This window comes from Gymnodraco acuticeps, unplaced genomic scaffold (genome assembly GCF_902827175.1).
Source record: "Gymnodraco acuticeps unplaced genomic scaffold, fGymAcu1.1, whole genome shotgun sequence".
Taxonomy (NCBI): domain Eukaryota; kingdom Metazoa; phylum Chordata; class Actinopteri; order Perciformes; family Bathydraconidae; genus Gymnodraco; species Gymnodraco acuticeps.
In genome coordinates, this window is record NW_022989947.1 from 771,975 (window position 1) to 797,985 (window position 26,011).

The 26,011-nt window shown below is 38.8% G+C and overlaps 1 long non-coding RNA gene across 1 annotated transcript; it reads right to left on the reverse strand.

Annotated features, from left to right (window-relative positions):
* Nucleotides 1-1,260: 1,260 nt before the first annotated feature.
* On the reverse strand, nucleotides 1,261-14,010 carry LOC117542684. Its single transcript, XR_004568467.1, has 4 exons — nucleotides 13,700-14,010; nucleotides 11,828-11,885; nucleotides 9,108-9,344; nucleotides 1,261-2,941 (listed from the first exon to the last, which is right to left on the reverse strand). It is a non-coding gene; the product is annotated as an uncharacterized LOC117542684 (long non-coding RNA).
* Nucleotides 14,011-26,011: the final 12,001 nt, after the last annotated feature.

The window sequence follows — 26,011 nt, forward strand, 5'->3', positions numbered from 1 at the left end:
GCTCACTATGAACGATTATCCGTCTTATCATGCGTAAAACCAAAGCTCAGAAACCGCTTTCCTCGAGCCCTTTAACCCGGTTTGTTTTTGAGCTGAACGAGGATCTCGTCCCTACAGATGTTTCCAGATGCTGCATGCAGCACGGCAGCAGCTGGATCCACTGTCCTGCGCCTCCTGAAGAGCAGCTGTGCCGCGCCATGCGAGACTCAACATCCAGATGTGACTCTGATTTCACTCTGCAAGGGTACAGCGCGTGTAAACACTGATCAGTGATCGAGTCAGTGTTCATGTGAGCGTGTTGTTCTGCTCCCTGCTTTCCAGCTTCCACCTCTGGATGTTTCTAACGTGGGTTTGCTAACCTGTACAGTTAAATTACATTAAATGTAGTTGGCTACAACCTCGTCCTGATCCTGAGGAAATAAAACCAGCCGGCTCAAATTCAAACGTGTTTCGAAATAGTTTACTCCAAATGGTTCATGACGGCAGATCCTCATAGTTGGCTCTCATTGTGTAAATATACCAAGTCCTAATATCAGATTTTCTCTAAACGATTATTATCTCAATGACTTTAGAAAACTAACATAATAATAATAAAGCTCAGATTCAAATGTATATTTATCTAAGACTTACTACCTCGAGTAAGTCTTGTTGAGTTGAAACCGCGTTAGCCATTTATGTATTAATAACTGATTTTTAACCTACAATTGGAGAGCTTGAATACTTTTCAGACTGCCTTCAGAAGCCAAGTGCTTTCATTAAAATTAAGCTAGAAGGTAATTTATTTATCTTTATTTTAGATTTACAGACAACTTTCTTTATTCATTAAGATCCCCTGGTCTTTAGCTCTTTGTTTCTTGTGCATACTGGCACCATTAGTCCAAATGATCCATTTTACAATGGTTGGAATTCAACCTACATCCTTCCCACACATATCTCCACTTACAGGTTGATTAAGAGTTATTCAAATGTGTGATTGATTGGGACAGAAGTCCAAAGTTTCTAAATTGTTGAACTCAGTGAGGGTCTTTACATGATTCAGGGACTAAACGGGAACAGAAAGGCTCAGACACCATATAGCTGATTCGTTAGCGATGTCAAATGACTTCAAATGGATTTACATGTTTTGGCAGGCAAAATGTGCAACACTTGGTTTTTGTTGTTTTTTGTAACACCAGTATTTGGATGATGTAGTGTAGGAGAAACAAAATGTGCGTTCTGACAGATAACACATAGACATTAGAAATCAACACTTAGACAAACTGTTTCATGTAAACATTAATACTTTTATTGATTTAAATTAACTGCCGTAGAAACAATTGCATAGTTAAAACATTGAGCACATGAACAGCAGCTCAAGTGCAAATCATGCTTATAAGACTCCTAAAACAGCAGTTCATAGTGCATTGTAATATAATCAATTACTCCCACTGACTAGTATTCAAACTGCATCAAATCTATTGCACATTCATGTTCCACATCAGATCAACACAAATTCCTATGCATTGAATTATTCATATCACATTGTCAAAGGAGCTGATTTGACAAATGAAATGTGGAATAAATCCAGATTTCAGTTTCTAGAGGCTGACTGTGCAATTAACAGCTGATTAAATCATCTCATTAAACACTGTTTATAATGAACCTACGGCATACACGCTTCGATAACATCGTAGTACACACATTGCAACTGCGCTCATATAGTGCATTTTGGTAAAATACCACAACTCTCCCACACAACCCTAACCCGTACATTTAGCTGTTGATGTGCAAACTCAACAATAAAATGAATGTGCAATCATTCATACAAATAGTGCAAACTTAACAAAAAACCCTCATTTCTTTTGCATAGATATCAAAAAATAAGTTTGATTGCATTAAATACTTTCTGCAGTAATACTAAGATTAAATGCATACACTAAAAATAAAATCACAATGTATTGAAGATATTGTACACAAAATGAAAAAGATCAAATGAAATGTGATGTATTTGACAGATGGCTTAACCGCCAAAATATTTAGCATGTTAGGGATATAGAGATGTACATTAGAAAATCTATAGTTATGAGATAATGAATTAAAAGGTCAAAACTATCTAAATGATTGAGATACAATTCTTCGTGGATGGATCTTGACCATAAAACATTTTTGACAACCCTTCATCAAAAAGATTATTTCAAATGTTGGAGGTGATCCAGTCACAGATTGTCAACAATTTGATTGTAAACAACCAACATTTTACATGAGACAAAAATACTACTAAGTGCTAGCTATAATAAGTATAAACAAAGACAGTTCAAAAGAAAATACAAATCTATATTAAACCTAAGATAAAAGGCTAATTTAAAGGAGAATAATACTAAATGCCATTGAATACTAATAATACTCAGGATTAATACAGAACATTTAAAATACCACTGCAGATATTTTTAAAATATTAAAATCATTTTTTAGTTTAAACCTCGAATGGCTGAATTTGTGTGTGTGTGTGCATGTGATGAAGAGTCATCTAAGCCCTGACCTACATGAAAATCTAGTGCAGATGTCACCTGAACAGCTGTGCAGAGCAGTCCACAAAAACATTGTGTACACACACACACAAACACACACACACACACACACACACACAGAGATCACTTTGCCGTCCTTTACTCTCAGTTTCACCGTCATAATAGCCGAAGGTCTGTTTGTCCACTCGTATCAATCTTCTTTCACCAGTCAGATTAAGATGTTGTGCTGTTGAAGTCACTTTTGTATCCATTACCAGTTTAAGAGCTTGTTAGAGACCGCTCCTGCTTTCATAGAATCAGTGTGTGTCCTCCATTATATTAGCTGTTCATGATGTATTCCTGTGTGAAGTGAACATCGCTGGACTCAAAGTCACAGTCCAAAGGAGCGGAGAGGCAAGGATTCGATGATTCCCAAATCCAGACTGATGAGAAACCTTAAGAGGAGACAGAATTTACGTTTCAAAACAATCATTAAATGTTGCTGATAGATAAATAACAGCAACATCTTCTACACTTTCATCTAGAAAGATCAAAGGATGTACAGTTACTGCAATATTTGGAGCAATAGAGTATGGTTGGCCATTTTGTGCTGTATTTGATTGAAATAGGTTGCTCGAATCCCTACAAATCTAAAAAGAAAGTCTGCATTGCACAGAATAGGAGCATTATAAAAGAGATTAGCTCCCAAGAGATTATCTTGGTAAATAAGGATCAAAAGTACAGCATCGACACATGCAATTAATGATCTGACACGCGTGTCCTCCATGACACACGCTTAGAAACCGTCGGCTTTTGTAGAGAACAGGAAAAAAAAAAATCACCTTTTTTTATTTATGCTTTAAAGCTCTTAAAACGTTAGACTGCAACTAGTAAGATGGGTCTATAATTGAATATGATAATGTATTGTCTTTCAATGGAATCTTATTGATATTCAATTAAATAAGGTGTACAAATGTTACCGTCCAAGTAGATAAAAACAAGCACAACTCATATCTCAGAAAATCTTGTGTGAAATATTTGGGAAAATGTTTTGTTTTTTACATTGTACTCTCCACCACCACTGTATACAGTAGCTGGTGGCAACACTCACATCACCATCTCCTCCAACCTTCTCCCATACCCCAGAATGCACAAATACATACAGTTTAGGACCGGGATCTCACTGCATCTCTCAATTTTCAACTTCTTAACTGAATACAAAAAGTACTTTCCTCTTTTATTTATAGGCATAATGTGGTTATTTAAATTAAACCATAGTTTTTTGAATAACAATAAAACATGCTATCTCTTCATAAAATATTTTGGTCATATTGCCAGCCCACCCTGGAGGATTGCATCAGGGTTTTGTCCAATGGCACAAATATTTGTCGGACTCTGAGCTAATCCCTGCGTAATTTATTTAAAAGCTCGCTGCTACTGTATATCGCTTTCCGAGTGGCCTTTACTGTAAGCTCCCTTTCCCTGCCCATAGATGGCACACTAATAACAGAGGGAACAAACACACAAAACCATCCCAGACGAGATCAAATGTGTCCCCCCCCCCCCCAAACCCCAAAACACTAAACTCCAGAACCACCATGTCTGTATTTGCCAGTCTAGACACAAGCTGCTCTTCCAATCACCAACATGCCACCTCCTCTCCTCTAATCTCCTCTTCTCCTTCCTCCTCTCCTTCTCCTCTCCTCCCTTCTCTTTCTCCCTCTTCTCTCCCCCCTTCTCCTCACCCCCACTTTCATTGTCTGATCCACCAAAGTGTTTTTTCCCACGCTTTAGTTTTCCCCGTCCTGTTTGCAGCCAGGCAGCCGGGGGAGTAGGAGGGGGACATAAGGGTGGAGGGCAAAGGGAGTTGGGGGGTGGAGGTTGGTAAGAACTGATGGGGTCGCCATAGCAACCCCACATTGGCATGCCCCTGATTGGACTATGTGGTGGCTAATTATTCAGCGCATATGCTTAAAAAAAACAATAAAGTAGGACGTATTGAAATGCAGAGCCGAGCATCGCATGGTGTGTGATTAACATATGAGCCCAGCGCTGCTTTTGATGAAAGACGCTCAGTTTCATTGCTCCATGTACAACTTAAATGCAGTGCTTAATTTTATGTGCATGTTAAATACATTAGGACATGTCTTCTGATTATTTAAACTGTAATTCTTATTTTTTTCATACATTTTAGTTTGACGAAATGTTAAACTTTTTGTCACAAACGTAGTTTTAATCTAAAAAAATCGACTTTAATCTATGAGAAAATTATGAATGAAGATCAAGCCAAACTTAACATTGAGGCTGCCTGCAACAAATGCAAGAGCAGCATAGCAAGACTGGCATGACGGACACGTTTTGTGCGTGTGTTTGCATGTGTGTGCCTGTGTGTGCCTGTGTGTGCCTGTGTGTGTCAGAGGCAGTATGGTCTGCTGTGTGAAAGAAACCTGAGGGGTAGGGGATTGTATGTGTGTGTGAGGAGTGGTGGGGTAATGTTAACAATGGCCGGCATTGTTTACCAATCTCCCTCGTCCATTAATCAGGACGATCCGGCTCTAATTGGCGTTTTGGTTAAGCTGGTCTCCAGACCCCCGTCCCCTCCACTGGCCTAAATAATGGCGTTACGCCACAAGTGCCGCCACACATTGGGGAGGACAATGTGCCGCTTGTCTGAGGGCCCAGGATAGGATCCCCACCCTCTCCTCTTCCCCTCCTTTCTCAGTGCCCCCTGCACCCCTCCAAGATAAACCTCACACAGGAGCACAAAGAAGGCCTCTCACTATTGAGATCTCACTGTCGCAGCCTCCCTCTCCTTGTTTGTCTGCCCGCCCGCCCCCCCCGCCCCTCCCTCCAGTCTTCCTCAGTCATTCACTAACTAACTCCCTCAACTCATCGTCGGACCCTCGTTCATGGCTGTCAGGGTGAGAGTTGCAGGTCGAAAAACCACATCGAAGGAGGCTATCGTACTACCCTATTTAAAAGGTTGACTAAGTTGCCAGTGAGAAAAAAGAAATTCTAACCCTTTACAAGAGAGATTTAATTGTTTTCCTACATGATAAAGGATCCTATGCTACTCTAAAAGTTTAGACTTGTAAAACAATTTTCACAACCAACTGGCTTCAACATCAAAAATGCTTTATCATAGAGCATAAAAAGGGCCAGAAAATGTGTCTGTATGTTGGAGACTAAAGGTTTTCACTCAACAGCAACAAACTTGATGTTTTTTAGATTATTTCAATGTTGAGTCCAACAAAATCTTAAAGTTAGGACGTTCCTCCAGTCCAAAAATGAGTGACGGTTGCTGATCACTCGTGGCAAGAAATATTCTTCTACAAGCCAATAGGGAGTGTGTTGCACATCTGAGAAAACTACAGTGTGACAAAAACCACAGATTTGTGAAGACCACCATGTTGCTAATTACAGCTCTTTGAGAATGTCAGGGATGTAGGTGTTTTTTTTTCTCCCACTTCATCAAACAAAGCTGTGTGCACTCGCCTGCAGCGTAGATATCGTTTGAATGCTCCACACACAAAGAAAAAATGCTAGTGGAGCAAAATTCTAACTCTTTGTAATCAAAAGAACAATCTAATTAAAGTCCCAGATGCCGAACACTCGGAAGACTTTTTCGAGCGTCTTGGAAATCCACAAAATGGTCGATCGTCAGCGTCTGCAGCGTGACGACGGGCACCGAGAAAGCGACGCACGAATCGCAGCTGCCCTCGAAAATGCCAGCTTGCCGACACTCAAAAGCCACCGGCTCCACGGTTTCCTCCTATCTCATCCCTTTTTGCACGTCTCTTGGGGCGATCTCTACAATTAACACACTGGCAGTAATTAACACTGTCTTGAGGCAACCAATGGCGCGGAAAGGATCAGGGCCAACATGGAGTGGGGGAAGGTGCAGTGTACGCTATCCACGTTCTCCCAGCTACAGCTGCCATTTTGTGCCAGTCTTAACACCTAAGATGGTGGCAGGACTGTGACTTGCCGTGTGGGAGAGGAGGACAAACTGGCAAGGGAGGGGTTGGAGAAGAGGAGGATTATGGGATTGAGGAGTGACTCTTGTATTTTCATTCTTCTCAGTATGTTGCTGAACGGTTACCAAGACAGAATGGAGAGAGGCGGAGAGACAGAAAGAGGCATGTTTGTCAGATTGGTGCCCTACATGCACCACACATAGAGGAGGAATTCTCCCACACATGGACACTCCAAGACACACACACACACACCCATGTCAGAGAGGAAGAACAAAGTGTTTACAGTGTGGGCGCGAAACAAACAAAACCCTGTGATGGTCTGTTTGTGTAAAAACGTGTAATTTACATGTGCTTAATATACACCGCACACATGTGCCCATGCATGACACTCACACACACACACACACACACACACACACACACACACACACACACACACACACACACACACACACACACACACACACACACACACACACACACACACACACACACACACACACACACACAAACAACCAACACAGCCGTTCTCATGGTATGGTCTGCCCCTGAGCATGCAAATGACATTCATTATGCAAATGCATACAAATCAGAACCAACCATCTGAGAATCCAAGCTGGGAAAAAAACGAAAAGAATAAAATTAAATGAATGAGGGGCGAAAGCAAAAGAAAGGAGGCATGTTGGGAAAGTACAGTGTCAAAAAGTGCATGTGGCTAATTGTCAATGAAGAAAAATAGCTTTCAACCTATTTTTCCTGCCAACAATAAAATAGGGTTTGAAGGCATAAAAGGCTTAATTAATCTTGCATATAACAAATTAAACTGCAGGCATTAGGGATGAATGAATGGGAAGCATAATTTAGAAGTTTTAATATCGATTCAGTATATGTAAATGTCTTACGGTCTTATCTTTACTGATGTGTTGGTCTTTTAAAGATGAATACATTTGTGATTTTAGTAAAGGCAATTGAGGGAGCTTGAGCGTTTTACAGTTTTTTTTACTGACAAAGTCACTCAAGATGGGTTGACACACACACCATCTTTCCTCACTGCCTCGTTGTGCCCACCGATGACACACTGTTGACTTGTTTGAGACAAAGCCTGTTATGTTCTTTTAGCAAGAAAGGCAGAAAATCAACTGCAGAAGAGCATCAACTGGAGAGGAGAGGCTCCAAATGATGGCTAAGTGCCGCTAATTGCCTCTCGAGGTGCTCCTGTCTTTGTTTCACCTCTCTCACCACCACTGCCTCTGTAGGACATGCTCTCTAAAACCGCAGGAGAGTTGCATGCACATAATCACCCCTTTGTGAATCTTGCAATCCCTCAAACTAGGAGGGGATGGCTGTGTATTTGTGTCTCCACCATGTGTAGTTAACGCCTCATCTAACGACTCAACAACAAACAGATTCCCCTTAAAAAAAAAAAAAGATTCAAGCAAGAAAACTGAGCTAAAAACAAAATGTAGCCAATTATCTGGCTTCAATTAAAAAGGCAAAATGAAGGCTAATTAGAATCCGATTGCGGCCAAATTCGTACGCAAATGAAATGCAATTAGACAAAGAGATTATGTGTGTGTGTGTGTGTGCGTGTGTGTTGTATGAACAGTGTGTACACTGTTTTTGTGCGTGTAAAACGGAGAGAGAAAGGCTGAAGAAAAGGAAAGGCCTATAGGATATCATTTTTTTACATTTATCTCAACATTTTATCCAAGCACTTTACAACTTTAAACTCAATAGTTCAGCTTCTTCTTAAATTGGCTGTAGCTCCTTAAAGCTAATCGCTTTACTCTTTACTAATTTGTACTTGCATTGATTAGACATTTTTCAGAAACAAAACCGTAAACCAAAATAGAATTTGATTTGATGTGTGATTAGAAAGGCCTCTAATCTACAAGAAAAAACACACAGCTAGGTAAAGGCCATAGATCTCTGGGCCGCAGTGCATCAAGAATAGACCTTTCCTTGTGTAAGGTACTTTAGTTATAGAAAGTAATTACACAATTGACCTCTCTACTGATAGATCGGTAGGACAAGAAGGTGGTAGAAATAATATTTGTCTATCACACTGTTGCTCATCTAATTTGGCCTCCTTCAGCAATGCTTGGCCCCTAACTGACAGGCAGCACTACAGTCTAACAGCAAAGACCTTCGTCCCTCCAGTATCACTCACTGCAGAGACTCAGAAGAGGGTTTGAATTATTAATTTCCTTAACATGGTTCTTTGTTAATTTGATGTATTTCCTCCTGAAATGAGATGTTTGGACAGTAGATGAAATTATTTATTCAATAGGGTGTTGTTTTATGGAGAGAAGTTAAGGTTAAATAAAAGTTACACCGAAGACTTTAGTGTTTCAGGAGATACAAGTACATTTTGAAGTTAAAATTATCAGATGTATTAGTCATTTTTTGCTATATATTTTTAGTGGGAGAAGGTGTACATATTCATTTTAGGATATATTGATTTGTTTGAGTGGATATTTGAGCAAAGCACTATTCACACACAGCACATCTATGCCCTGTCACTGCAGCATTACATGTTACAATGAATAACATTTTCTGTAGTAAGTATAGTTGTTTTTGTGTTGCAAATGATGATAGACCCGACCCTCCCTTTTATCAGATTTGATGTAACACAGCATCATACCTTCGCATCATCGCTTAGCGTCCATCGTCCGAGCCCCTTCCTGGTTCTTTTTATGTTTTTTTTAAATTTAGTCTTCTGCCTCCGTGCAGGCGTGTAATGGGATTCTTGTTACTTTCGGTTATCTAGCTTTATGAAAAATGTGCATCACTCATACAGCTAGATAACCAAAGATAACAGACAACCCCTCCGGCCTGCAACACAGCTCTCTGTCCGCAGCACACACAGCCTCCGACACACCTGTAAGGGCAAACAATGACACGGAAAAATGCTTTTAAATTCACTCAAATAAAGATTCTTTACTCTGTTTTGCACATGTTTTCCAGAGGTTGAAGTAATGACAATAATGGTCATAAATCTGGAGTGTTAATGCAGATGATTTATATCATGGTGTTAAAAATGCCTCAGTGAAATGAGATGAAAAACAAGCATGACTAAACATTCACAAGGGATACTGCTGGGAAAACACATTTTCCAAGCTATTAAGTGTCTTTTATATGACTGAAATGTGAATGGGTTCTTATAGGAATTCAAAACAAAGCATTATAGCCGACTATCCAGTGAACTAAAGAAAACAACGATAAAAATCTTTATGAGGGGCATCAGAAGCTCGGGATGAAATAGCACTGAAGGGAATAATTTACACAATAGCTAATAGTAAGAAATATTACAATATAGCAGAATATAAGGAGGAAATCCCTCGAAAGTTTAACACAAACACATTTTAGTCAAGGTAAATACTTGGTTAATATATAATGAAGGTAGTCTATTCAGTCAACTTAATGTCGAATCTGGAAGTATGTTAACTGTACATGCAGATAAACATGTACTCAGAAGTTTATCTGATCATTATTCAAATAGTATACTGGCATAAATAGTTTAAAACCTCAAGATTTTTCTGCACGTTTCAAACATTTCTTTTTTAAAATAGCAGTTCAAAAGAACATTTGAGTGCCATTGTCTCATACCAAAGACTCTTATTTCACCTCACAGCGAAAAACAGATTAGATTTTAAAATAACCTATATTATATAGTACATTTATCAAATGGTTTCAAATACTGTGGAAACATTTAATATCATTATTTTGATTTACATTATGAAAATGTTTATGCTTTCATTTTGTTTTACATTACGTTCTAGTAGATACTTGTTCGATTTTAAGTATTTGGAGTATATTCATGTCAAAATGTTTTATGCTTGCACATCATTTCCTTATCACATAATTATCTGCAAATACTAAAATAAGAGACCCAAACAAATACAACCACTTTATAAAACGTACATACTGCAAATCCCTTTTTTTATTTTGTTTGTCTTTTGAATACAAAATGGCCTTTGGCTGAGAGGGGAATGACGTCAATCCCATAGCTGGCTTTCAATTAATGCAGCGAAGTGTGATGCCTAATTAACACACACACACACACACACACACACACACACACACACACACACACACACACACACACACACACACACACACACACACACGCCATTATGAGGCTGTTCTTTCTCACAGCATCGTGAAAATAGGCCACTGCCTTCATCAACAAATTTAAAAATTTAAAAAAACACAGAACTCTCATTGTAGAAATGCGCTAAAATGCAGATTAAGATATTGTTGCCTGCACATAATTCCATATTTTAAGCCTACATTTTCTTCAAATATTCTTTCTGGAAGGGCAAAGATAGGGATGAATTATATAGGATGCACACAATGCTTTGGATTGTTGCCAAAAGACATCCATTAGTGGGAGCACTTTGCTGTTCTGCGTCTGCAGGTTGTGACACACACGCGGTTAAACACGAGCTCTCTGGTCCAGCGTCCACGTCAACAGCTATAGGTTTACCTCCTATACAAAGAGTGAATTTCCCTTTTTATAAATGTTCTATTTCAAATACCACATAATAGTGTTTAACCACATACCATTTATTGTCCTTCCTAGTGGGTGTATGTGAATATAATTTGGATTACAGTCAAATTAATTTCCTTAATGGCTACACATTTCTCCCAATCAAGTCCATGTGTGTTTTTAAAATGCTAAAATTCGACTTATTTTTGTTAGTAATTTCTGTGACAAGGATTTATGTTGGTACAACACTATTTGTTTTTTATGTGTGTTATTCAGAGCTTTGTCAGCTGCATACTTTAGCTGCATTTTAAGCATACCTGAATGTAACATAATATTAAATACGACTCATAGCCTAACTCTAAATTAAAACTGTTGTAGAAACTTTAACTTCCTTTAAATGTACATCTGATGTATTCCTGGATTCAGGCAACGAAACCAACATTGCCCAAAAGTTGAAACCCCTTACTTTAATTTCGGCTACAGAAATAATGATTACTAAAGGAATAAAAACACCTTATGGTCTGTGTAGGGAATTTATAGCACGTTAGGTTAAAGGTACCTTCACAGTAACACAGTGAACATGTTGTACTTTAACAGATTGTCAGGAGCATGAAAGGCTGCTGTAAACGATGCTAAATCTGAGCGGAACCCTCGCGTCCACGAAAAGGATCCCGAAAGGATTTTAAAATGATTTCCTGTAGTAATCAATTAGTTCCACACAGCGTGCTGCTGCTGCGTGCTCGCTCGGGTTGTTCCTCTATATGTGTGTAGCGCAAGACCAACATAGCCTACTATGGATTTTAATTATATATGCAGATTGAATAGCAATAGTAAAACCATGGCGAATAAAAAGTGAGAAGATTCATATTCACCTGACAGGCGGTTGGGAGCAGTTTCGTCTTCATTTCTCGCGCTTTTGTTTGTAAGTTTCTGAGGGAGAAAAAGAAAGAATGACGACATAAATCACCTGGAATATCCAAGAAATGCACGCTGAATAACACACGAGCATTTCCTCTCCTCTCTCCCTCTATTCCTGGAAAACACCTTGGTGGGAAACGTGCCTATGGGTCACAGAAAGCACCAAACTAATCCACTTTGTGTTGCTCTGCAGGGGGGCCCTGCACCTGCAGCTCCACTGACTGCATAGAGGCTCCATGCTGCTGCAGACTCTCAGCGTCACATTTCAACATGTTAAAGACGTGTGTCTATCCACTGCCACCTGTCACTTGAGACTTAAAAGTGGACTTGGTGGTGAGGTCATTAACTATGGGTCGTCTTTAAAAAAAAACTGAATTCACCTGTTCCGTCTAACTGCAGAGTCATGATAAAGCTCCGATTCACGTCTTCATTTTGGGAAGCATCTGATTTATTCTGCCTTTGCGTAATCCGGCCTGGCCCCCAGGAGTGAGTTATGCTGTTTGTTTGTGACAGTGATGAAGGAAAATAAGTCCCTTTTCAATTGGAAATATTGTTTCCTTTCATACAAATAAGATAAACAATACTGCATTTGATAATAAAGTCCAAAAGAATAGTGAATTAACTTCTTCACTACTTTGTCAGCTACAGTTTTGCGCAGTAATTATGAATACGCCTCCACTAAAATTACGCTGTATTCAAAAGCCCTACTATAGAAAAGTAAAAACTAGCCTATAGAAATAAAACAGAAACACGCATGAGATGGAGTCTTTCTACCCACTCACACAGATTAAGCAGGCCTTATGTAAGAACCCTCCAATGCTGGCACGTACTGTATAATCCTGCAGGAAGCCGCTGCGTTCATGTAGCCTATAATCACCTTTCTCTTTTTTCCATTTTTTTTGTACATGCTTTCCCCTTGCTTGGCCTGTTCAACGCGTAATGTGTTGACAGCAAACGGGCCACAACACAACGCTGCTGGGAAAGGTTGCACCGCCCGAGGCCCCCCTCACACCGCCACAGGCCGAGCCTCTTCTACAATGAGTTGACGTAGTATTAAAACAAAATAAATAAAAATAAAAGTCTGCCGTTTTGGATCTAACGTGTGTTATTGGTTTAACAACACAATATATGGCTGATCTGGTGTCAGCATCCCTCAACAGATTCAAATTCAACATTTCTTAATTCATGTAAAAGACATTGAAGCAGAATTTGAAGTTAGGCTAATAAAGTAGAACAAAACTGTCCTTGTTGTGGCATTTTCTTAAAGGACTGTTTAAATGGGCAGGCTTAGAGAGATCGGAGGGCAACATGCACATTCCTTTGTACAATATCAACATTTACACAATTAAAGATGACTAAAAACTAATCAAAAGGGATCATGTGAGACAGAATATCACATGTGAATAAAGTCCGAGAAAAGGCCACTAAACTCAGTGCTAAAATTGGTTGGATTCACAGTGATGCTCAGATTTCAGCAGACTCCCTTGGACATAGTATCTCGTGCCAAACAAAAGTGTCTGCAGCCACAAGTGAAACTCACGTCTGTGCTGCTGCCATCACGAGATGTTCAGCCGTTGTTATTTCAGATGCTTCTGTTTACACAGACCTCAAACTGGTCTGAGAACAGCACATGGTTCTCCGAAAGAAAATGTAGATTGAGTGTAAACCATCTGGCCGGCCTGCAGATCCTTTCTTATTTCACAACAGGGCGAAAAACACAGTGTGTTGCAGCGTAAACGCGCCTGAGCTCGCAATATAAATCCCCCACTGCAGGTTTTGAACTCATATTCAACAAAATCACTCAAAATACAAAACAGGGTTCTTACTGTGTCCTCCTTATTTGCAGCAGGGTGGGTTGCACTTGGTTTGGATGAGCTCCTGGTAGCCAGCGGTCCCTCCGGACGTGCAGCATGCTGGGAGCCAAATGAGCGCGTTCATGAGCGGCGTATTGAGCTTTGTGGCGACTGCGCATCGTGACGTCCCGCTGGCCCCGTCCATTTGTTTAAATCTAACGGGTTCCCTTTTTTTCTTTCCCCGTATATCGTCACACGGCTGTCCTCCACATCCACAGCCCGCGACATCCCCTCTCCATCGCAGGGAGTTGGGGCAGTCCGCCTGGATGGCTACATCTCCACCACTGTTGTCTCCAAAATGGTTTAACATCTCATTTGTCCCCAATCATATACGCTGTCCAAGTCCCACCCCCTTGTGAATCAGTGAGGTAACACTGTTCCCACCCTCTGAGATTTTTGATATTATGCAAGACGATGTAATTATAATAAGAAGCTGGTAGCGTCTCTCACGCCCCCCAACAGGCGCATGCAGAAGTGCATGGTGGCACCATAATTCATTCATCCACCAAACATCATTCCAATACCTATTTGTTGTTAGTCAATGTGTGCTTCCTCTGCATCATATAACACATAATACAGACGTTATAGTAATTTGTTTGCATGCCAATGTTTATTATATCACCATATTTTCAATTTGGAATGCAGCCATTATTTGCTAAGTGTTCATATTGGGCTTTACCTCAGCCTCACTAACATATTGGTACCATAGGCTATGATTGATAATGAATCATTACATTTCTACTGTCTCACATTTCTTTAAATAATATTTTTAGACTTCACTTTTATGGTAAAACGTGATTTTCAGATTGTTCAATGTTAAAAATGTAGCATTTAGCTTCTCCCCCAGAGTATATATCTCAGAGATGTGGCTGTGAAACAGAAATGTGTAGACAGCTTTGAGAGGCGCTCCGGCTTGGCTAATTATCATGATAATCACACCAGGAATCTTTTGAATTACTGAAAGAAGAATCCTCTCGAACGTTATTGTATAAGGGCCCAGGCTTGTCTGTGTGCATAGCCCTAGACAGTGCTCTTCATTTGCATTTAATAAAGTTAACTCAGTCATGTTGATCTGTCTAGACCAGGGGTCACCAACCTTTTTTAGGATGAGGGCTACTTTAAAAAAAGAAAACAAGTCGGGGGCTACTTTTCCTCCTCTTTTTTTTTGTTTTTTGCAATGTATATATTTAGCACATTTTAAAATTCTTATATGCTTACCTTTAACCTTTGTGTGTTGTTTGGGTCTGTGGGATCCGTTTTCAGTGTTTACTAAAATAAAATGTATTCAATTTAATTATTTTAACCTGCTTTATTTGGGGGTGGGGCTCACATCATCTAGGGGGCACCTCACATCCTCTAGGGGGGTCCTCACCTCCTCCAGGGGGACCTCACATCCTCTAGGGGGGTCCGGGGGCATGCACCCCGGGAAGATGTTTTTTAAAATGTTGAAGTGAAATGCATCAATCTGGTGCACTTTGAGCACAAAATGAATTTATGGATACAGCTCTCATGAAAGGGAGCTGTATACTTTTCAATACTCCAATCATCTTTAGAATATTATCACAACCAATAACAAATCATTTAAACTTGTTTATTCTTATCTTATGTTAGCATTCTTTCTTTTTATTTATGCATATTTTACTAATCATTCCCCTTTTAAACAGTTTTTTGTACTGTCCTATAGTACACATTGGAATGATTTCTTACTTTATCTATTACATAGATAAAAGTGTGCTCTCCCTAGCTCTCTCTCTATCCCTCTCTCTCCCTCCCTAGCTCCCTAGCTCCCTAGCTCCCTAGCTCCCTAGCTCCCTAGCTCCCTAGCTCCCTGGCTCTCTCTCTCTCCCTCTGTCTCGCTCGCTCACAGAGGTTGTATGCTCCTCCGTGGCGATGACGGCTTGCGTTAAAAAATAAATAAATAAACATATTTGTAAAGTGGGGGGACACAAACGGGATTTCGAAAAGTGCGGGGGACATGTCCCCAGTGGAGATTACGCCATGCGTGTGTGTGCGTCAAGTGCAATAAATATATATGCAAGTTACAACACACAGAGTAAAACTCTGCCCCTCATGTGCAGTATAGGCTGGCATGACTAGGCTGTGTTCAATGGGGCTGATGTGTTGTGTAGATTCGGCCAGAAGGAAAATCAGCGGGGAGGTTGCTTTTCTTCCCGACTGCAACGCTGGTCCCGCAAATCAAGCAAGAACGTGATTGGTCGATATTCATTGTGGGGGTGGGGGAGGAGGGGTGTTAGATAGATATAGAGTTGTAGTAAGTAGATAGAGTTTGCTATGATTTAGGTTTCGTTTATGCATAGGGTAGATTATTTTAATTACATTTCCATTTTTGTTTTGTGTATTTTATACATTTTGGATTTGCTTGGCGAGCTATTTTTAGAACATGCCCCGCGGGCGACTCACGTTGCCCCTGCGGGCGACTGAGTGCCCGCGGGCACCGTGTTGGCTACCCCTGGTCTAGACCAATGTGTGGAAATGCCTTCACACAGACACCCCCTACACAGACACACACTGCAAAACTTCTTGTTTATCCATTCTCCCGTAGAAAAATAGGCTAATGTTATAGGGTTCCATAATACTTCAAAATAACTTTATTGAGGGTGTGTAAGTTGTGTAGCTTTATTAAGTTAATACATATATTGATCAGTTATTAACCATTGGGACGCCATGTGAAAATGCTGTTGCACTGATTGTTCTGTGTGAAAGCATCAAAATCCATGTAATAACAAATCCTTATTAATCATCTAAGTTATAACAAGATTACATGATTAGGGATTATTTTTTCAAAACTGGACAACCCATATTATTATTAAAGCCATAAATTAGCTTACACATCATTGACCTCTATCAATAGTTATTTATAACGTGGATCTTAGAACAGTAAACTAAAAACCTATATTTGTGATAAGGCTTTTAGTTTGGGTTAACTTTCAATTCTCACATGGTATCATTGTCCATGTTTTACTGTATTTTCTCTGTTTTGCTTTTATTTTACATTTTTAATTTTCTTTTTTAAATTGTTTATTTTAACCTATTTAAATGTATTGTCAGCTTTACTTCAAGGGAATTTCACTGATGATGTTTTATCTTTTTCTGTATTTATTTTAATATTGTTGTAATTTCTTGTTCTGCAAAGCACTTTGGGCTGCTTTGTGCATGAAAGGTGCTATACAAATTAAATGTATTATATTATTAATATAAGCCTTCAAATTAAACCATTGTGAATCACTGATGGAAAATGTATATCTTGTAGTTTTTCTTTTCACGCTTTTTGTGGTTTTAGCTACATCAAACCCGCAAGATAACCATAAGAGTGAAAGTAAACCCATGCCAGTCCTGTGTCAGACATCTAAAGGCCTCAGGCACATGGTAACCCGGGGAGAGCCTCGGGCACCGGGCTGCAGGATGTCCCCGTGCAGCCGCAGCGTGGGAACCACATCCACACCATACACGGTCTATGATCCAGACGCGTTTACTGGGCTGTGATGAGATAACTCAAGTTCATTACCAACGCAGACCCTCCACCAACACGCTCTCTGGGGAGCTGCAGGCGCGCTCACATTAACACCTGCGCGCGCCTCGTTGCCAGGAAACTGTTGTATACGCTAATGGGCCAAGCAATAATGGGTATTTAAACATTTACAGTGAGAGAAGTCAACGTTATATTGGCTTATTTCCAAATATATATGACTATAGCAATTGGCTATGGTTTGAACAGCTTAACATATGCTATTAATCAAAAACAATTCAACTTTATTTTTTAACGTCCCCAGATCACAAATCTGTCTTCAAGGCTTTGTAAGATACTGAGCCCCTCTTTTTTTGGAAAGTATCAACTCTATAAATAAAGTGGAAAATGGGATAAACCTCAAAAGGAGCGTTCAACTGCCTCAATAGATAGAAATAACCTATGGAAGAAACAATAGATGTAGCAGGGCTGCAAAGCATCAGCAGAATTACAATATCCTAAAGAATAAAAACGAGTCCATAAACATGTAGGCCTAGCTTATAGACTCAAGTATTTGAGAATTTAAAGATAAGGCTTTCAATAGGACATAGCCTACTCCTGTATAACAATACAACAATGTTTCATGTCTTACTTTGAATATTATAAAACGATATGGAAATAGGCTTTAGCCTATCCCAAAATAGTAAGACATAAGCTTGTCGACGAGCATATTGGAAAAGCTCGGTAGAACACCTCATAGCTTACAAATACAGCATTTTATTTATCTACTCTGTCATCTACAGGCTACATTTATCACAAGATATATGATAAGGAAGGGGGTGTTGTCATGGTAACGACTAACGACATCAGAACCGAATTTATACGCCATTGAACTTATAAGTATTTTTTCCACTACTTGGTTCTTACAAAGTCATAAAAAACAATGGCATGTTGGTTTGTAACTTGTTGTAACGCGTTATATACGGGCCGTGAGAAGCAGACAGTCTTTAGGCGGGTGGGTCACAGTCTGTCTCAGGGCCTCCGACAGCAGTAAACCACCCTCCATTGTTTTACTGCTGCAGCCCAGACACCATGCAGGCTCCACTGCACAGGGCGGCGCGCATCGAGACCAAACACAGCCTTTTACGCACGCCAGACACGTGTTAGTACATTTGATATGTAGCCTAGATAAACTTCACCTTTTATTACTGTAAATATGAGTTGTAATACTCTACCCTTACCACAAGGACAGTGTGTATTTGTGCCCATGCATGCAGAGACTCACCCTTTCACTTCACGTCGCGCCAATATTCAAAATTGGGATCCTTTGATTTCAATAGGAGCTTAATGAGACATGATGGTGTATAATAAATGAAAAAGGCGGTACTTCATGAGATTGAAGGCATTGGCAGAGTTATTTCAAAATTGTTGCAAGATATACACGTTTGCATATTAAAACAATTAGGCCTAACATAAATAATAAATAGCCTAGTCCTTATAATCCTCATGCAATTAAATGTAAACAATATTGGAACCAGGCTATGTGTGTTGAATTATGTCCAATGTTGGAAACTTAGTACATTTACTTAGGAGAATGTACTGTTCTTGTATGTTTTCATATATGTTATACTTCTTCCAAATGAAATAGGTGTACTTTTTACTTCACTGGAATTATTTGATAATTTTAAGATAAAGAATAAAAGGGTATGACAAACTTTAATAATTCCTTGGTGAAACTTAAGTTACCCAGCAGTATGCTATATAAAGTGAAAATATAAATTAAGAAAAATCCCCTCATTCACCTGCTGTAATATTGAATTTGAGGAACACATGAATAATTGTAATCCACTACCTGTGCCATACTGCAGGATGAACTTTTACGTTTGGTTTCTTATTTTGATGCTGTTCTTTGTGTATATTTCACTGGTGGATTCGATTTTACATATATTCTGACAGCCAAATCTCCTCAGAGGATTGCATGAAATCAACTGGTGGTCCACCATAAGGACCACCAGCAAGCTCTATGCCGTGCAGGGGTCAGAGGACTCCTGGTTGTCAGAAATGTTGATGATAATTTACATAATGTTGCTCCATGTGTTGAAGGACAGTCAAAGTGAAGGCAGATCAAAGTCCTTCCCATTTTGTAAGACTGAAGAACTGGCACTACAATCTTTAGTTCAACCAAGTGGTACATTTTGGGAACATGATGTTGGAGTATGTGTTTATTGGAAAGCTTTTGCACTCAGAAACACATTTTATTCTCGTGTGTGTGTGCTGCTTCTAAGGGTGTCTCTAATTTCGAAAAACACATTCTGCCTTATGAATGCATAATATATGAGATACACACAGATATTTTGTAATTCATTTGATATTTCAAACATTTAGATTTTGTCTACATTAAAAACATCTTCTTTCCCCTTATCAAGATGACAGAAAAACGCATCATTTGAATCGCAATCGCATCAAAGTTAAACCCAAGTGACAGAGAGAGTGAAATCAGATGTCGTATATGGTTCGAGATTCAGCTCGATGCTTTTTGTGCAACGGTGATGAGTTGATGAATAGAGTAAAAGTCAGGAAGAAAGTGGGACTCTTGGACTGACAGACCAAACTCCACTGGGCAACTATGCAATGCTACACAATAAATACTTGTTGTAGCCTATTGTCTAAGAATGCTTTAAAAAGTCCTGTTCTTAAATCAATACGAGAAATAATTATACATTCTTTTGTAAGCACATAAAGCTCAGCGTTTTACAGTAGCAGACCCCACGAGTTTTGTTTCAGGTTGTTATTTAAAATATGATTTTCTATTCAGCGCACTTTCCTATTTTTATATTCTATATTGATGTTTATGCACAACCGCTTTGAAATCCAATATTCAATTCGATGTTAAAACCAAGTTCAGATTAGTTTTTCACTAATTCTCCAGGTACGTATTTATAACCTATTTCATAAAATATCGCATTTTGCGATACAATGTCCGACTTTTATTTTGGATTGTATTATGGTTCACTCTTACATCTTGTCCTGTTATGACTTTAACGACAGGAACAGGTAGCCTACAACTGTTAAATTCATCTCCACCCCGGTCAAAACATTTCATTTATTCTGGTTTTGATTCCTAAAATTCACCATTATAGTAATCATTCTCAAAAACGTTACTCTACATTTTGGACTTGATGGTTGTGTATTTTTTAAAAGCCGATTAATCAGCTGTTAAATAACTCCGGGCGCCAGGCAGCATGGAGGTGTGACTCACAGATCTGCAGCTGATTTACTGTTCACTTAATTGACTTATATTTAGGTTGAAGAAAATATGAAGACACTATTTAAACATTTAGATCGGCTTCAACCATTTCTACAGCTGGTATAATACATCGTGCTTGTTCTTAATAGGCTACATTTCAAAACCTGATACATTAACGACCAACATGATACATAGCCTATCAGGTATTCTGGGAGTGCATTAGAAGATACATATTTGTCATTATGTTTTTTAAGATTTTATAATGCAATGCTTTAGGGGACCGGCCTTTGCAGTTGAGAGTAGGCCTACAGTGTGATCTGTTGTGGTGTTAAGGTTACATCAGCAGAATTGCATATTCCCCATAATGAGGCTACATTCCTTTGCTCTCTGCTTCAGTGTGTGTCATATACGCAGTGTTTCCAGTAAAAACAAATGGCTAAAATCAAATTGTCCCATTGAACACTAACAAAAATAAAACATAACTGAGATATGTGGCCTCGGGCCCTCGGGGTTGTATAACAAGAGGGTAACGCTGTTTTAGGAGCTGCTCCATGAGTGCAGGAGCAGACTGACAATGGGAGGGACGTTTCTGTGTTCTCCTGCTGCCATCGTGAGGACAGTGTGTGTATTACATTCACACTACTGTGGATTATCGAATCCAACTATCTGCTGCCCCTGCTGGACAAAGAGGGTTAGGTCAACTGCTTCTATGGAAACACCAATAATAACAAAATACACACTGAAAAATCTTTGATTACAGAACAAACACGGCTGCTTTATCTGTGAAATTACTTGTAACTTCAGTTGATATGTTTATCTTTGTAGGTCTCTACATTATGACTACCTTTTCCACTCCATTTAGCTGAAAATAGAAATTGCTGAGGAAAAAAAAGGATTATATAAGTACAATTATCATATCTCCTTTGAATTAACTGTTATGCTTAACTTATAATTGATGTAAATTATTTTTAAATATACATATGACGTCATTCATGATGACTTATTTCGGCAGTGGCTCAGTCAGTAGGGGCATGGACTGGGAGCCGTAGGGTCGCCGGTTCAAGTCTCTGAACAGACCTAAATATGGAGTGTGGACTGCTACTTGGAGAGGTCCCAGTTCACCTCCTGCCCTGCCGTGGTGCCCTTGAGCAAGGCACCGCACATCCCCCCCACTCTCATTGCTCCCCGGGCGCTGTACAATAGCTGCCCACTGCTCCTAGTACTAGACTCCTGGTAGGGTGGGTTAAAAGCAGAGAACAAATGTCACTGTGTGCTGTGTGCTCTGCATGTGTGACTATTAAAGAGGGTTTCATCCCTCCTAATTCTATTTTATCTATAAAGTGTTTTTAAATTAAGAAAAGTTAGCATTTTATTTCATTTATTAAAGCTTGTTGATCTGACCTATTTACTGAAACAGTCATGTGAATCTGAAAAGTTCTAGTACTAGAAAACACCCTCATGACTAATAAGAGTGATAAGTAGCTCTAGTCTCCACAATAAACGAGATCATAAAAGAGTACACGATGGCAGTTTGGAGAGTGTGTGGGCTGCAGAGTGGAGTACACCTGCATGGAGAGCACTCAGACTGGTTTTTGTCATTACCACGGTAACTGTAAAGCACATGTTCAAGCTTGCAGATGTGATACTTGTATAGCTTTATATTCTCTGCTTGTTTGGAATGAAAGTTGTAATATACAAGAGTTACTCAGTCCAGTACAATAGACCTCATATACTAACTTTTCCAATCTTATATTATTAATATGTATTGAGTGTGTGTCAGACATGTGTAACTTCAACTTTAATGTTATTTTTAGGCTTTTATTTGTGGTTATGTTGTCACATTACACCCATTTGGTTGTAAGGTGTCCATACATACAGTAGTAGGCTATACTGCATCTAAATGCCCCTTAAATGATATCAGGGGGCTTAGCTGATCTTAGCAACAGTAGCAGATATTAGTAAGCAGTTCTACAGTATTATCAGGTGTTTATTCAGAATACTATTTCGTCTGAATAGAATTAGCAAATGAGATTTCACAAAGGTAGCACATCTCTCAACACAATCTATTTAAGATAAGCTTATTGACTCTTTTCGGTTTATTCCAAAAAAAATTCTCCTTGATTTCTATTTTATTTTTCCACATCCCTTTTTACCTAATGTTCTCATGTTGTAAATGTGCCGTTTAACTGCTTCCTCTGTGTACATTTTATGGCTCACAGTTACAGTTTCTGCATTTTTGGGGTGCAATGTTTAGAATTTGCTCAAGGAACAAACAACCAAACTTCCAATTAACCTGCTTTACAAAACGATCTGCAGCCAACAAGCTCAATATTTCAAGATATAAACGGTTAACTTTTCAGCTGGTGTTGAACATCGTACAGTACCCACTCTGTTCTTTTGAGGATCCTGAGGCCAATTCTCTCAGGAATTTCAGTTGAACTTTGCTGCCTGATCTCTCTGCCCTCTGTACCCCTGCATTTCATTTCTTATGTCCGCCTCTGGACAACATCTGGACTACAGAATTGAATTGTTCTACTTACTGCTGGACTTCATTGAAATGACTCCTATGACCTTTTACAAACTTCCTAGTCATCATAGGATTCTTGCAATCTTTAGCTGTTGTTCTTGGGGGCATTTATGTCCCTTCATCCAAAAAAGCCGACCTGGTTGTTTTTATACTCTGCTTCTTAACTATTTGACTCACTGTTCTCCTGGTCCACAGTGATGTCCATGACTCATCTTTGTGCCTATTTGTAGCTTGTGGGTTTGAATCCAACAAACCAAGCCTGCCTTTGATACTGTTTTTCTAATCCAAAATGTCCCTTATGAGGCATTTTTCCAAGATGTCATGTGTTTTATCTCTGTCAGCCGCTCTATTCCCAGTGGTCCGCTGTACAGAGACTGATACAGCTTTTGTTTTTAAACTAGGACACAAGTCTGCCTAGAAACCCAGAGAATACTGAAAGTACTGTATGCAAGCAGCATGTTACTAGAAAGGCAAGTAATTACAGTCTTCTTTTTAGTAAACTATCTGGAGAGTCAGTGTGCATCAATATGATCTCTTGGGCCAAGCTAAGCAAGCCTTTCCCCTTTTTTTTTTTTTTTTAGCTTTTATGCTAAGCAAAACTAACTGCTGTTGGGTCAAGCTTTATGTTTAGCATACAAACATGACAATGGTATTGATTTACTCATTTAACATTCTCAAACATTTTGAACGGTTAAGCACAGTAGTACAGGTAGCAGAAACCATACACAGCAGCTACATTGTGCACCCAGACACACTGACAACAACCAGCTGTTGTCAAATAAAACTCTTCTCAGGGCAATAACATTTACATTAAATGAAAACAATTCTGTGGGGATACATCAAAATGCTCCAGTGCTTTGTAACTGAGTAAAATTTTAACAAGCTCTGTTACTAACAATAGCAATAATTGTGAGCTGTTCTTTTGTCTCTTGAAAAGGAACAGAGCAACAAGATCTGACTCTCTTCAAATAATTCCCAGATGTTGAATTTTTGCCTGTATTGAGGACACATTTTGTAAGGCACCCTGTGTCAAAATTGATATCTGTTAAAATGCAACTTTAATGGTGTGTATTCCATATGAATTTGTGTCTAGCTTAATCTAAATATAAAAATGTGATGAGGATTGGGTGGGTGGGCGGTGTATTGTAGTAGGGATTGTCAGAGGGTCCTCAGTGAGTTATACCAATCCTGTGATAGATAATTAATTAGTCTGCATACAGAGGTGGTTTTATGTGCATATTGGAATTAGACTATATGGGGCATTCTACCGAATTAGTACAAAGTGCGGTCCCACAACAAGAACAACTATTTAACAAAACAATTAAGTATTCAGACATAGATATTTACTAAGAATATGTTATGGTCTATTTAAACACATGGCATTACATTAGATAGTGATAAGCTTAATATACAAAAACATCATGTATAGGATACTTTCTATTGGGAAGTAGCTGTCCCCAACCCTGACATCTACATTTCAATTTCTATAAATAACACTTAAAACATTTTTTAAATGTTGTTCAATGGTGTATTTAGAAGATCTTTATGATTACATTCAAACAGAAGTTGGAATATTTAGATTTATTGTGGGTATAATTTTTTAATAAAAAAAACTATACTCAAAAAATCATGTCCCCAGTTTTCATGTCACTACCGAAACACAAGGGGTTTTAGTCCAATGGCTGAGCCTGGCTTTTAGCAACACTTGACTAGGCAGTGACACTACATCCCTGTCCCTCATGGCTGAATGGCAAGTAGCTATATCCCATACTTTTGATATAAATCTGTTCCAAAATCTGAAAATTGGCGTGTAACCTTGAGAATTGTCACTACCAAACACATATTATCTTCAATTAAGTAAACTTTTTCGGGGTTTTATGCAAAGTATTACGTTTTTATGTGCGTAAACCTCTTCAAAATCGTGTATGCTAGCCATGTAGTTGCTAGCATTCTTTAGTTATGCTCAATTTGAGCTAGAATCGTCACTACCGAAACAGTCACTACCGAAACAGTCACTCCCGAAATATATGGATAAGTTTCAGTAATTGACATGGTCGTTTCGGTAGTGACAAAATGGAATGGTAAGCAGGTAAATCCCATAGTTTTTAAATAAATCTGTTTTAAAGTCTGAAAATCAGTGTGTTACTTTAAAGGTCTCTTATTATACTATTTTTAGGCATATATTATAGGTCTCAGATATAAAAAACATGTCTATGAAGTGTTTTGCTCAAAATACCATACTCATTCCCCTCTATTTCAGCCTGTTACTAAAGTGCTGATTCTGGGTCAGTAGCTTCAAACATTCACACTTCAACATAAGGCATGTTATGAGTTAAGATTAAGCAATAAGGTTGAGCGAATATGATACAACCTTGAGAACAAAATACTGCAGTCACTACCGAAACACTGGATGTTTTGTAAAAAAAAATAAAGTCTATTGATTTATCAACTAAAATGATATGATACTGATTGGTTTAATGTATGTTCAATTTCAACAATCATCAACTCTGGAATCAATATGATCAGTATTTTGCATTTTACAAAGAAAGTTTGCGTTATGATTTTTATGAATTGTATAAATTGAACTTTTACATTTGATTAAAAATTAAATTGCATTGATTTAATTGTGAAAACCCTCAAGAAATATTTGTTAAAATACTATTTAGAGAAGGGAAGGTAAAACAATCTTAACAGGTTACTACAGTGTATGTAGGCTACTATGTTTCGGTAGTGAACATTTTTGGTAGAGGAAGAACATTCCAATACAGTCTAAAAATACGATAGAAAAATGTACAGTTATTTTACTAGATATGTGTAATTTAGATATGGTACAAAATATATATGGACAAAGTTTTGGGAAAAAACCTACAACATTTAAAAACTGTTCCAACCTGACATTGCATCAATTCGGTAGAATGGCCCATATAGCCTACTCTGTATGTAGCCCATGGGCGTCCACCGGGGACATGTTCCCCCCACTTTTCAAATGTGTTTTTTTTTTTTTTTTTTTTTTAACGCAAGTGGTCATCGTCACGGAGGAGCGTC